A 14038-nucleotide genomic window follows, 5' to 3' on the forward strand; every position below is an offset into this window, starting at 1 on the left:
CCCACCTCCCTCTATTCCGTCGAGATCCAGGACAGTGCTGCACTTTTCCTCCCAGGCCGTAGGACCAGTGGTTCCACTGTACCTCCTCCAGTCGCCAGGGACTCCTGGCAGTGTTGGGACAGCAGCCCACGCACCCTGACCCTCAGGTCATTCCTCCGCTTCTGGCAGTCCCTCCGTCACGGGGTGTGCTCACTACAGCAGTCACCTTCTGGCTGATGGCATGCCAGATGGCTATCCTGCACTGTCCTGTGGTCTTTCGCTGCCAACAGCCATATAGCTCATCACTGTGGGCAATGACCTCTCACTAAACTTGGGTTTTTCACAAATGGTTTTCGGGCACCTTTTCTCCGGTCCTCTCCTGTGACATTGTGGCTTGTTTCCAGGTCCAGATGGCTGCAGGAAGTACCGATTTCTGATGGATTGTGTTTTTAAAAGTAGCCGCCTGTAAGGAATGCATAGTATCAAACAGTAAAACAGACACAAGTGATCACAGTTCAAGGGTGTTTATTGAACGTCAATTGGGTTTGAAAAACACCTATCTAATCCTAAATCTAAAGATGGGAGCAAGTTCTGACCCTCAAATAATAATAACGTAGTCCAAGTCGAAATAAAAACGGTCTATACTAATAAACCTATTGCCAATCCTTACTTCTAAATACAAATAGTGGCGAAACAATGTTATGCAAAAGACAAGTGTTCAAGAAATAATATGTCAGGATATTCAAGCCGTTGGCTTCCCTTCCCCACATTTTCATCACGGCACAAGGCGGCACACTGTAGTGTCTGGACCAAGGACAGGTAAACAAGAGGCATAGAGCACACAGGAGTCAACAGATGCAAAAGGTAAGTAGGTTTTATTGTTATTTCAGGTTACAAGTTAGCAGTGAAGGGAGAGCATAGGTAGAGGCATCCTTCTCATTGTATCTCCCATCCAGAATCCCTAAACATCCTCCGTCGAACTCTGAAGGGACCCAGGGTTCTATCACCATCTAAGATTCCATGGCTTGTATTGCATAACGCAATGCAAACCCCCACACTACTCACAACGAGGATGCTGTTCAAAACTTCCACATCAGGCCCTTCTGTGACAAAGTCTCTTTGCCATTCAAAGTCTCTTATTCAGAGGCCCTGATGCAACACGACAAAGCATTAAAGTTCCTTTCTTGTCAGGATTTTCACTTATACAACTTCTCGGGTGATTTGCTGTTCACCCCAGATCCCCCTCCGCCGGGCTCAGACACACTTTAATACACAACCTTCAAGTGATCTGCTTCTGCCGGACTCAGACCAAATTCATGTAGTTTTCTCCACTCCAAACTTTCTCCACTTCATCAAAATCGAAGACTTTCGATTGTGCGCAGGATTTAGCTTGACCTGTCGCAGGACCACTTCGACTCACATTTATTCATTCTCTTTCAATTGATCTCCCTCTGCCGGGCTCACACCAAGTTATCTACTTTTGTCACTTCTCAGCGGGATACCTTACAGAGACCTTTGATTGAGTGCCCACGCGGTGCCGGACCACTTTGTCAAAGTTACTGTAGCTTGCTTTAAAGTTCAATCACTCATCAGCAGTTCAACTTTACTTGCACCTCTTATCACACCCGTTTTAACAATGTTCGTTCCAGCGCTCGCCACACAATGTTGCTGCTTGCAACCTTGGCTTCAACACAGACTGGCCTTGTATTGGTCTCTCCAACTCACCGGCTGTGTTGATTTCACTGCAACTGCTTTTTTGGAGCCAAGGACGGTACAGCAGAGGCTGCCGATTTTCCCTGCCTTGATTATTGACGTGGGAGGACCCCCGGGTATCTCCGGCACACAATGCAGGATTCTTCAGCCAGGTTTCTTGGCCTTACATTTTCTATTCTCGAGATCTCTTGAAAGTAGGGGTTCCTTATCGAAAAGGTCAAGGGAATTTCCCTCCTTGCAATCCCCTTCCGTTCTGCCATCTTTCCTCTCCAGCTCCGCTGCTGTCTCAAAGCTGCTGTTTTTTCATGTGCTTCGCCTCGCTCAGAGTATGCTCTCGTGCTAAGGTGTGTGTGATGGTCAGTAATTGCCTGACCTCGCCTGACTATTGTATTGGGACACGTCAGGTATAAGCTTGGGTGTTAGTCTGTTTTCTCTCATAGGGGGCTGTCTGTGAAAAAGTGTTTGTGGTGAGAATAAAACCCACGGCAACTGGAAGGGTGACACCGGATAGTCAGGAACACAGGCGGCACGCACAGAGACTGAGTCAACTAACCCAGACAATCCCACCAACACTTTCACCCGCCCCTTAATTTAATTACCACCAGGTTCCACATTGGTGTGGAATTATCGAGATATTGGCAATCACCCCACCACCTGAGAGGCTGTCATTGGCAGATGCACTGGCCACAGGAGTATGAATGGAGGATAAGGGGAGCTATGAGAGAGCATGTTAGAGGTGGGGGCTAGAGGAGTAAGGAACCTGTATGCCAGTCAGACCCAGATCAGGACAGAGCCGCAACAGGGAGAATACGCAAGCCGAGCGCTTCAATTCAGGATAGAGACGCAAACTAACCAACCCTACTAACAATTTCCCTTTCTGCATACACTACACAAACTCCAAACCAAACACAACCAAAACCTACAGCACAACAAACCGCACAAACTTCACTACATTGCAACAACAAAACAAAAACACACATAGCCTTGCACAACAGTACATGACGGCTACCGGCCGCAAACACCCCAGGCCCAGCCAACGGACCCACCGGGCTGAGGCCGCCAACAGCACATCACTGCTCTCTTGCACTTTTCCTGCTTCCTCCCACTAACTCAACCTCCCCCTCCTCTTTCAGAGCCGCCAGAGCGCCAAGGGACCACTCCGGTGGTGATAGTGCACGGTACAAATGTCCTTTAACATTAACATTAACATTAACATTGTAAAACGGGGAGGGTGGGCTAAAGTTCCTAAATATCCTACCTGGTAGGATCGGGTAAAGGTGTTATAAGGAAGGGGATATGATATGATATGGCATTTATAACGCACCTATACACAAGTGTTTCAAAGCGCAACGTGGCATGGGAGTCCCACTCCCACGCCCGAAGACCCCTCACCCAGGTGATCCTCCCACACTGGTCCATCCCCAGGAATGGGATCCAAAAGCGATGGCCATGTCCTGGCCACCTGGAAGACAGATCCCTGGGGACTAGTGGGTGAGACACCTTTTGGTTTTTCACACGTCACAATGCTTCCAGTTCTGGTGATGACGCAATTTCCTCTGGCGCTAATAGCGACGGGATCAGTGACAGTAGTGCTATTTGCGCCAATGCTTTGGCGCTAACCTTTATTTCAGCGCTGTTTCCACCTGCCAGTATAGCATTACCGCCAGAATGGACCTTGTGTTCAAGCCAGGTTTTGATGGACCACTAATACAGCCGCATGACTCGGCATGACGGTATTTCTCGACTGCCAGATTACCGCCCAACTTGTCATGAGGCCTTTTGTATATCCATCAATCCACATACTTGTTCATTCTGCATGGGATCCCTCTCGGGGATGACTACTCTAAACACACAGTCCCGGACATGACCTTTCACTCTCCATTGATACTAAGGGTGGGAGCTGGCTTCAGGTTGACACAGTGCATATCAAAGGTTGTTGGGGTTTCCTGTCTCCTGTATTTACTTCTGCAGCCAGGCCCCATGTGGGCCTGTTTGAAGTATACTCTATTAGTATGCTAATTATGTTAATTGATGCCACCATTCTGCAGGGCTCAGCAAAATGACAGGGCAGATCCATTGAGCCTTTGATAGTTAATTAGACTGGCCATGGCAGGAGGAAGGTTTTGCCCTCCCCCTTCTGAGATGACATGGTGTACTCTTGGCTGTCATATCATATCCCAACTCAATATGACAGGGGGCTGTGCCTGTACGCTGTGTCCACCCAGAGTACACAGGTCTATGTGTATGTTGTGCGGTGAGCATAGCCCCACACATTTTGTGGAGGTTGATATACCATCATTCAATTTCATATAAAGTTTCAAAAAAGCCTATGTGAAAAAAAGCCCAGGTGAGCGTACACCCACCGTGCGGATGGTCGAATTCCTCACAATCCCCGGGTATGAGCTTCATCACCAAATGAGAATGCCTGAAGCTCCCTCTGGGCAGACCTAAAGTAACCAATGTTGAAGAAACAAAGATTTCAGGTTATTTAGAAACAGTTTTACAGCAGGAGTGCAAAAGGTTTTAACTTCAGAAGAGGAGGTGGTAAAAGCAGAGGTGCAGGAAACCACACAGGAAGAGGCCAAAAAAACATGGGGAGGAGGAGGAGGGTAGCCCCCTAGACAGAAAGATCATGAAGGCACCAGGAGGCTGGCTTGGTCCATGGCAGACAAACGAGGCGGGAGGGTGAAGAAAACCTGGTTAAGCAATAAAGTAGAGTAGTAGTCGGGTGGTGGTTGGGCAGTCCCTAGTATTGTGAAAGGAGGAATTCCCAGCCCAGAGCTAGGGTATGGAGGTGGTAACCCCTGGACCCACCTCACACCGATGGAGATGCTACAGCTATACCATAAACTGGTCGAAGAGATGACCGAAGTGAGTGAGAGACTTCTTTTTTCCTTTGTGGAATGAGGATAGAAGAAATGGTTCAGGTACCCATGGGAAAACCTCAAAAAACAACTGAGATTCTCGAAAAGTTTCAGAAACTCCCCAAAACCCACAGCATTACTGCAAGGTGAGGTGCAAAGACTTGGCCTTGATCTTCTTATGTTATATTGTATGTAAATATGTTCTATGTAAAGTGCTTTAGATTAACGCGCTATATAAAAACAAATTATTATTATTGTTATTAATATATTGCTTCACCACATTTGTTAATTTCTTCTTTATATATATAAACCCGGTGAACCATACTACTAGAGTCCTGGCTTTTGTGCATCCTGTTTGACACACCTGATCTTCAGTCGGCATCATAGTCTGCTCTATCCTTTACACTGTGAAGAAAGGGTTTCCAGTATCCCTGGAACTTGACGAGTTTCCAAATAACCAGAATTCCTAAGGAGTTCCCCCAGGGATTATATGATCTGCTTTTTAGCTTCACTAGATCCTCTCTCTCCTGCAGTGGCATTTTCCCTCCTTCACTGCTCCCCCCTCCTGTCCAACACCACATGAGGCGTAGAAGTCAACCTTGTAATTAGGTTTTTAGTGCCTCTTGCTCAATTTTTTTCGCATATTCACAAAATATTCCAGACTGATATTGTTGAGCATATGGCCCTTTCGGTATCATGCATGCAATGTATGCGGATGCAGAATACTCTGACATCAAATAATCAAACCAACTCAGGAAGATGGCAAAGGTGCTGTTTTATTACCAATTATCTAAAATAGGGAGTTACAACGGACATCAACAGATGTTCGCTCGAGCTCTCAGTGCATTTCTCATAAAAACATCCTTATATGCAAAAAAATACATCAAACGTGACATCATACTACGTGGCAAATAAGAAGAACCTACAAGGGATTGTGATAAATTCAAGGGGAACATCTAAGTATACTTTCTATAAGGGCTGGGATTGTGATTGGCTATCTACTGTCAGGTGGACAATTTATGCCTACCTCTAAAACATGTCATCTTTAACACCATTAAGTACACACTATATCATTGGTCTTCAAACTATAAGGCCCTTCGTTATACAGCCTTCTATAATTGGTTGGCATGCTCGTGCCATGTCTGGAACATTCGGTTCACTTAGCAGCACATAAGCTCAGACGCAGGCGCCAGGAGGTGGACTTGATTTTACCTCTCCACCCAATCAGTCCAACATCTCTCATCACCCAGGCCTTCTGCCATGAAGATTGTCTTTGAACGCAGCCATGCAAAGTATTCCTGTCTCTGGGAATATATGGGAACACAGGCTTTCACTATTGTTGTTCTAGGTCTCCATGCTCAACTCTATTTCCATCCTTGGCTCACGTGGCAGGAGACCACGATTTGGTCCATTTTGCAGCATTTAAATGTCTTAAATGAATAAATCTTGACACGCTTGATGTTCTTTTAACAAGGGATGATTCAGCTTTGCATGATCACTGCCTTCAAGAATAGATAACTGACCTTGACTGCTTCAGTTTTGACCCAGGCCAGACAGCCTTGCCATTCGTTTCCACAATCTCAGCTTATTCTTGCTGAGACACAGTTCTCGCCATTGTCTCTCCTTGGGTCCTGACTTACCTGACATATTCATGATAGCGATGTCCAGTTTCTATTCAATGGCGGCTTTGCCTGCAGTCTATTCACTACATATAACCAGCTTCTAAGATTACTTAATCTACTTGCATTACTGCATCTGTACAGTTATTGAACCGCTTGCATTTTCTGCAGTGCTTCGCACACGTGCAATCTTCTTTTCACATATGAAAGTTTACTTGATTCTTAACTTCATCATCAGTTTCTGTAAGATCCATGCATTCTCTTCAGCCAGTATTCTCGGGTCGTCACGCATATTTCTTGTGATGTCACCAGCTCCTCTTTGTGCCCATTTTCATATTCCTTCAGGGAGTTTCTCACTCAGATTCTCATCTCTTTGGGGATACATTTCATAGGGCTTTCTCAGTCGGTATCTACTTTCGAATACTCGCCCGGGTATGGTCACACCTGCTGTTGTCAAGTATGGCACAATCTCAGGCTTCCAACATATAGGAGGAAGGGGGGCGAGATTTCCTGCAGAGGCATGTAACGGCTCCTCTACATTGGGATTTTCTTAGCCTTTCTGAACCTGCACTGGCCTCTCCTAGTATGCAGCCCATCTGAGCCCCTCAGATCTGCTACACTGGCTTGGCTACCAGGAATCCTCAATCTGTACTGGCTATGCATCTAGACTCTGCCTTTTTATTGTCATGCTCGAGTGCTGGGATCCACAGGATCCCTTCCTAGGCACTGTTAGTTCAGCACTTCCCTGCACACTTCACCCGCAGGTCCCACTAGCTGTCACATATTACAAGTCAGCGGCAGCTCCTGTATTCTACCAGCCCTCCTCAGGACCCCTACTGGCATTGCATTGGTAATGCAGGCTCACTGGCACTGTCCTTTTGAAGGGGCCAGCCTCTGTAATGTTCGTTGCCTGACCGCCATACTGGACTCTCCAAACTAGCAGCATGTTGGCGGATCAGTAGTTTGTGTGCATCGCTTCAAGGCCGGTCTTCTGTCAACAAGGGGCGGTCCACTGCTTCTTCTTTATGACCGATATCAGCCCTGGCCACTGCCAGGCCAATGTACTAGGTGTCGCACAGATGGAGCTCCTGCAGGAGAGCTTTCATTCTCAGTCCTTGTTGTCACAGTTCCCTTGCCTTTTCTACCACTGCAAAGATAGAAGTCAGAATTAAGCAATACATTCAAATATTGTAGTCACATTAATCTGTGTTTCTGTGCCACTTGGGCACACCATATATCCCCATATTAAATCTATACAAAGTACTGGCACATCTATCATCCAGGTCACTGGTTTGCTTCTTTGCTTTTAATTCATTGACAGGTTTTATAATTAACGTTAAATGGAAGTAACCGGTCGGCTTCTCAGTTGGGTCCAGCTCTTCCTTGTGTTGATTTGGTAAGGATATTTCTTTGCTGAACACATATGAGAGGTGGAGGCAGTAGCCATGATTTTGGAACAGCATGTCTTCAAAACCTTTCAAACAGTAGCTCCTGATTGTGTAGTGTAAACACAGTATGACAATTACCTCACTATGAGTGCAGGAAGTAGGCACACACAAGAACAGGTGAAATGCTGATGCACAACAGCATGGCCCCTATGTCTGAAAGAAGGCACGGCGTTTATCCTGTTTACCCTTGTAGGATGTTGATCAGAGAGGGTGGAACAGGAAGATAGAACAGTCTACCGTCTCAGGACACAGTTCTGAGCAGGTTAATCTTCAAGTGGGCCTCTGTGCAGAGCCATTAATGCACATGTAATTAATTGCCCGTTGATTCTGTGGTTCTTTGATGAAGAAAAAGAGAACAGAACAAAAAATTGATAATCTATTTGTGGAGCTTTTTTGAATAAAAGTGTAGTTAGGAGATCATTCAAGAAAGAAGCAGTCATTTTAGCTGAGCATGAAATGTACAGTGCTGCTGACAGCAGCACAGTTCAGAACCATAAGTCTTCCGTTTACTGAATGAATAAATCTGAAAAATACTACTAAGAATCATTGTACATGTAGCCCCCTTCAGCATGCAGCGAAAGGTGAAGTCCTGTACTGTCGTCATGCACATTCAAAAATATAACCTTTTTGGGTGTAATGGAAATTGTGTAAATATATGAAGTTGTGTTGTAGTTTTTGAACATTAGGTGCGGCATGCCAATACTTAGTCACTGTTCGAAGCACAGTAGTCATAACACAGTCCCCTCACAAGACAGCTTCCAAAGTGTAAGAATTAACCAGTTCAAAAGAATTGTTGTGCAAAGAGTGTAATATGACCAATAGCCACCGGAGGGGTCTTCTGTTTCATAAATCAAATGTCTGCAATATGAGCTCATTCCAATCGATGTCCTTATTGACACTGCATTGCACAGCGTGGAGGATGTAGATCCATTTTTGTTTTTGTATAATGGGAGTCATTTCACAGATTCCACTCCTTTGGGGTTCTCTCACTTTTTCAATGGCAAACTATTCGATGTTACTTTTTGCTTGCAGATGTTTTACACTTTGAGAACTAACAGATATGTTAAAGATACTGGAGAGGTACTGTCTACTCCAGACGTGTACATTTCTGATCGTCTGGCCTAGACACAGCACCTTTTGTCACCTTGTTGACACATGTTATTTAGGCAACACATTTTGATCAGTTTTGAGCACTGTTGAATCAAACATATATGTATATATAAATTCTATTGTGATGGTTGCCGCATTATGGTTAAGTTGAATGTCAAGTTCCATACAAAACCCAAAAAATGTATTTCTAATGACGTTTGACTCGCATGACGGATTTGGCTGACATTTAGCCCCCACCCCAGCCCTCCAACTGGACATTTTGGGAAAGATGCGATAAAAATAAAAAAGTTATTAATAATGAAAATAAATACTGTTTCAGCCTAGTCCCCATTCATTTTCCCTCAGAGGAAAAAGTCAACATTTTGCTCCAGCGCACAGCCAAAACCGCTGGACGGAATTGGACCAAGTACGAAACAGCTTGGGCACAAAGTGTTAACTCTATTTCCATAAAGAAAAAGAGCAGATTCTGAACAGCCGTAGTGCAAAAAACACTTTGAATATTTTGACCAATCACAGAACAAATTATTTATTTATTTATTGTTCACAATTTAGGTAGAACACTTTGACTTAAATTTCTTGACTTTTTTCGGGTAAATCCATCCAGTAGTTTTAAAAATATGTGACAGAGAAGGGGGGTACTCCTTAAAACACTTATATTGCCTTGGTGCTTTTTACAGCAGAGAGGCTGAGCGAGTCTAATAACTTTTGACTTGTTGGGTGGATTTAGATGGATTTAGATTACATTTCTGAAACAAAACATTTGTCAATGCTTTCACATCCCACAAACTGGAGATTTTGGAAGAAATCATTGAAAAATGAAAAAGTTATTAAGAAAACATTAAAAAACGCAATTTTCAGTCTACTCCAATTCATTTTCCCAAAGAGAAAAAGTGTTGTTTTTGAACAGCCGTAGCGTGAAAACCACATTGCAGATGTGGACCAAATAAGAAACAATTTGGGCACAGGGCATTGACTTAATTTCCTTGACTGGTTTGGGGTAAATCCATCAGGTAGTTTTAAAAATAATATTCAACAGAGACATGGGGGTGCCTCCTGTTCCTTAAAACCTTTATATATATTGGCATTAGTGCATTGCAGCAGAGAGGCTGAGAGACTTTTCAGAAATGAAAAGCCACCATTTTCCTTTTTGCTCGATGTGATATCACCTTGAGATGCCGCACATGAAAGAACTCAATTTGGAGGAGGAAAAGGATGCCATCAAACTTTGAAATGAACTCCTCCACGACCTTACAGATTCTAATAACATTTTCGACTTCAGAAAGAGACTCAAAACTCTTCTGTTCAGGTAGTCATTCCTAGGGGAACAATGATTGTTTTGAACGACAGTGCTTAGATGGCCTGGCCGCAGACACTATATAAATACCAATACCAGTAACAATCACATCAGGCTAAAGGTAGGGAGTGGTAAAGAGGACAAAGACACCATGTGAAGTTGGAGATTGGGGGGTGGGTTGCGGGGCCAGTTACAGCTGGAACATTTTCGGTTTATCAGGGGAAGAGAGTGTGAATCTCACGAGATTACAGCCGCAAAGCCGCAAGCCGATTTAAGAAAAAATTGCATGAAGAGATAAGTGATAGGGGCAAACGGGAGAGGGATGGGGGAAGCAATTGAGTGGAGTGAGGGGACCCGGAAAACAGAAGGGTGACACATGTTGAGTGCATGTGAGGATATGGAAGACTTTTTAATTCTGAGCATTTTTTTCCCGTTACTACAGAATTCGGTGACGCGCTACTGTATCACAGGAATTTTTTCTATTGGAAATGTTTATGTGAAAGGAGCGCAGAACTAAGGAGTTAGAAACATTAAAGTGCCTACATCTACTGAGCACGGAGCAATGAGTGTTTGGTAACACATTAATGGTGTTACATGGCCAATGCCCATGGCTCGAGGGACCAAAAGAAAGATAGTGGTGCAACACATATAGAGGCCACGGCCGAAGGCCATAGCTAGTGAGACCACAAGAAACTATGGCACATGCTTGCCCGTACCCACGGGCCCTGGCTGAAGGCCATGGCTAGTTGTGCCAAAAGAAAACTATTGTTACAACATGTACAGTAGCCACAGCAGAAGGACATGTCTAGTGTGCCCTGAGGAAATTAAGGTGTAGCAAAACCCTTGGAATTCAGTGAGAAACCATTAGTTAAGAGCGAGTTAAGGTGAACAGATTTAAAGCAACAAAAACACTGAAATTCAGCACTCATATTCCCATCAAGTCTTCCTTGGAGAAGAAAATGAATCACACGAACCAAACAGTGATAGTGGTCAAAGGCCATGACAAGGCCAGGGGGAGAAAAAGCAATTAAGAGGAGTGGCGGCAGCATGGAACGAGGAGGTGGCACTTGGTGAGTGCCTGTGAAGACAGCAAAGAGTTTCTGATTTTCTAGCGTTATCAGGAGACCACTGGGGGAATCCCGCAGGAATGTGGAGAGAGTGAAAATAAAGTAATTTTACACCTGCAATGTTCACATCTCTGAGGCAAGGGCTAAAGGGATCTCTGTGTCGAAGCTCGTGGCTAACGGGCTCCAAAGAAACATATTGGTGCAACATGAACTGAGGCCATGAACAGGGGCCATGGCTAATGGGCTCCAATGAAACCTATTGGTGCAACATGCACAGTGGCCTTCGTCAAGGGCCATGGCTAGTGTGCCGCCGAAAAAAACTATAGGTGCAACATTTACAGTGTCCACAGTCGAAGGCCATGGCTAGTGGGCTCAGAAGAAACCTATTGGTGTAACATGTACAGTGTCCACCTCTGAAGACTGTTGCCACTGGCCATGGCCAAATGAGCCCAAAGAAACCTATTGCTGCAACATATACAGTTGGCCGCGGACAATGGCCATGGAGCCCATGGCTAGTGGGCACCGAAGAAACGTTTTGGTGAAACATGAATAGTGGCTGCAGCCGACGGCCATGACCAGTGGTCCCCAAAGAAACAATATTATGATAAAACCCTTGAAATTCAGTAAATAAACTTTAGTTAGGAGAGAGTTAAAGTGACAAATACATACCAACAAATCCTTTGAAATTCAGTGAAAAAACCTTGGTTAAGAGAGAGTTATGGTGATCAGACGTAACACAATAAAAACCCCTGAAGTTCATTGATTGCATTTCCAGCAAGTCCACCTTAGCTATGCGCCACCTGTTGCGCAGCATATGACCACAATAACGACATCACTGATGTCATCACTGGTGACATCACTAAGTACATCATATGCTGCTCAACAGCGGGCACATAAATACAGTGGACTTGCTCAAAATGCAATTGCTGAATTTCAGTCAGTTTGATGCATTAAATCTGATCACCTTAACTCTCTCAAGGTTTTGTCACTGATATATACATGGCAAATTATTTTTAGGTTGTGGAACGTTTTACTAAATGTAGTGTTCACACCAATACAAGTAATGTCAGTATCTTCTTGAGGTGACAATACCTTTTGTGTATATCATGAAACTTCTAGGATTGCTGCATTTGTGGTTGTGTTCTCCATTCGATAATTGAGGAAAGGATTCATGTCAAATGAAAAGTGCAGTTATCTCGGAGGATGGATAACTAAGCTTAATCATGGCCTTTGAATGCTACAATTTATAGGCATGAAGTGGGGTCAGGCAATTCGTTTCCTGATTTGTAGGCACTTGACTGCTCCAGATGCCATGTTGTCTGAATCATAGGAGACGATCACCCGCAAGCTGTCAGTACTAGCCTCAGAATGCTAGCAATGCTGGAACCCGCATCAGTTGTCTATTTTGCAGCAAAGTCCCTTTTCAGTTTCAGTCAAACGTTCGGGCCTAGTACAAAATGGAAGACTGGACACGTAGGCGAAAGCAATTATGAAACGTAGAACTGAATAATATTTATTGTCAAAGGTTTGAGTGCCCATTCAAAAATGGCTGTGCGGGGTACTGTAAAACAACAACCTCATGTGTCTGATGACACAGGAAGTGACCATATTGAAGGGAGATTAGGATCCAGAGTAGAAAACTATTACTTCTGTGCTGTATATGATGAGGCATGTCCAATAAATATTTAACCCCCTCAATGTTCTTTCGCAATGATTATAAAACATAAGCGGACATCTTTAGTGAAACACGGCAGGTGCTGATTATTTACTAAGCTCAAAAAATAGCATAAGTAGAACTTCAGCCATATTTTAGGAGTACATTTTACTTACACTATTATTAGCTTAGTAGATCGACCACATATAAATATGTATATATATTGACATAATTTACTAAGCTAAAGAAAATCGCGTTAAGTAAAACAAAAATGACTAAGCTCAGTAAAATAGCGTAAGTAGAACTTTAGCCATTTTCTGGGCCCAGGTTTTGCTTATGCTATTTTGGAGTTTAGTAAATCAGGCCAAGCAGTGTGCAACGCATTTCATGAGCACGCTGGAGCTTGTTCTGTGAGTACCGTTGACCATCACTGAATTAAGGTCAAAGAGGATTTCAATAGGTCGATCTACCCACATAAGATATGGAAAAATCTTCCAACTGTGGGAAATGAGGAGCATTTTAAGCAGCCCACTCTCCTCTCTGAGACGCTTTCCGTGGCTCGAGTGACATAAATTAATCTCTGTTCATATTCGTCTAGCCTTTCTTTTTAAGTGCTCAATCCAAGTTTCAGGCTACATTCAGTAAACCCTGCACAGGGGTGACGCTTTCAGTGGGTTGGGTGCTGCATGGGATGGTGTGCCAGGCTAGCCTGAAGTCTGGATCAGTCAGCAATATGTAGAACTGTTACACCAAACACCATGTGCAGCACCCTGCTTTTAAGTACATTAGCACTTCTCCAACTGACATCGTCTTTGCTTTGTTTATTCTGACTAAAAGGTGATACTAAGGGTGCTGTCGTGTTCTGGGCATGAGTGCAGCTTCTGTGCTCAAATACGCATGTTTTGCATGGACATGTTATTTGGTATGTAACCATTGCTGTGTTGCAGTTTATGCGGGATGTTTGGTTCCATGGGTATGCTAACACCACATCTCACTGGGTTTTGTTAAACCCTATAATTCAGTGATAGTCGGATGATTGGTGCTCAATGTGAGCTAAGCATCTATTCTCACCAAATTCTATTTTTATATTTTTGTGGATTTGAAATGTAAACCGTTTTGAGTTTAATTTCTGAGGCCCTCTGACTAAGATGTTCTCATGTTTTTGTATAGAATTTTTGATTTTGGGTAATAGGCTGTGGAAGATACGAACATCCAGAATGACCTTCTTCTTGTTTTGTTCTACCATCCAGTAGAGCCTCACAATTGATTGTTGTTCTTGGCTCTCTCAAT

At 43.9% G+C, this 14038-nt stretch overlaps 1 protein-coding gene across 3 annotated transcripts in view; it reads left to right on the top strand.

Annotated features, from left to right (window-relative positions):
* Positions 1-14038, top strand: part of SYTL3 (synaptotagmin like 3) — a 778488-nt gene that overhangs the window by 657486 nt on the left and 106964 nt on the right. The window lies entirely within an intron of this gene.

The sequence above is a fragment of the Ambystoma mexicanum genome, chromosome 4q (assembly GCF_040938575.1).
Source record: "Ambystoma mexicanum isolate Mex_15411 chromosome 4q, UKY_AmexF1_1, whole genome shotgun sequence".
Lineage (NCBI taxonomy): Eukaryota > Metazoa > Chordata > Amphibia > Caudata > Ambystomatidae > Ambystoma > Ambystoma mexicanum.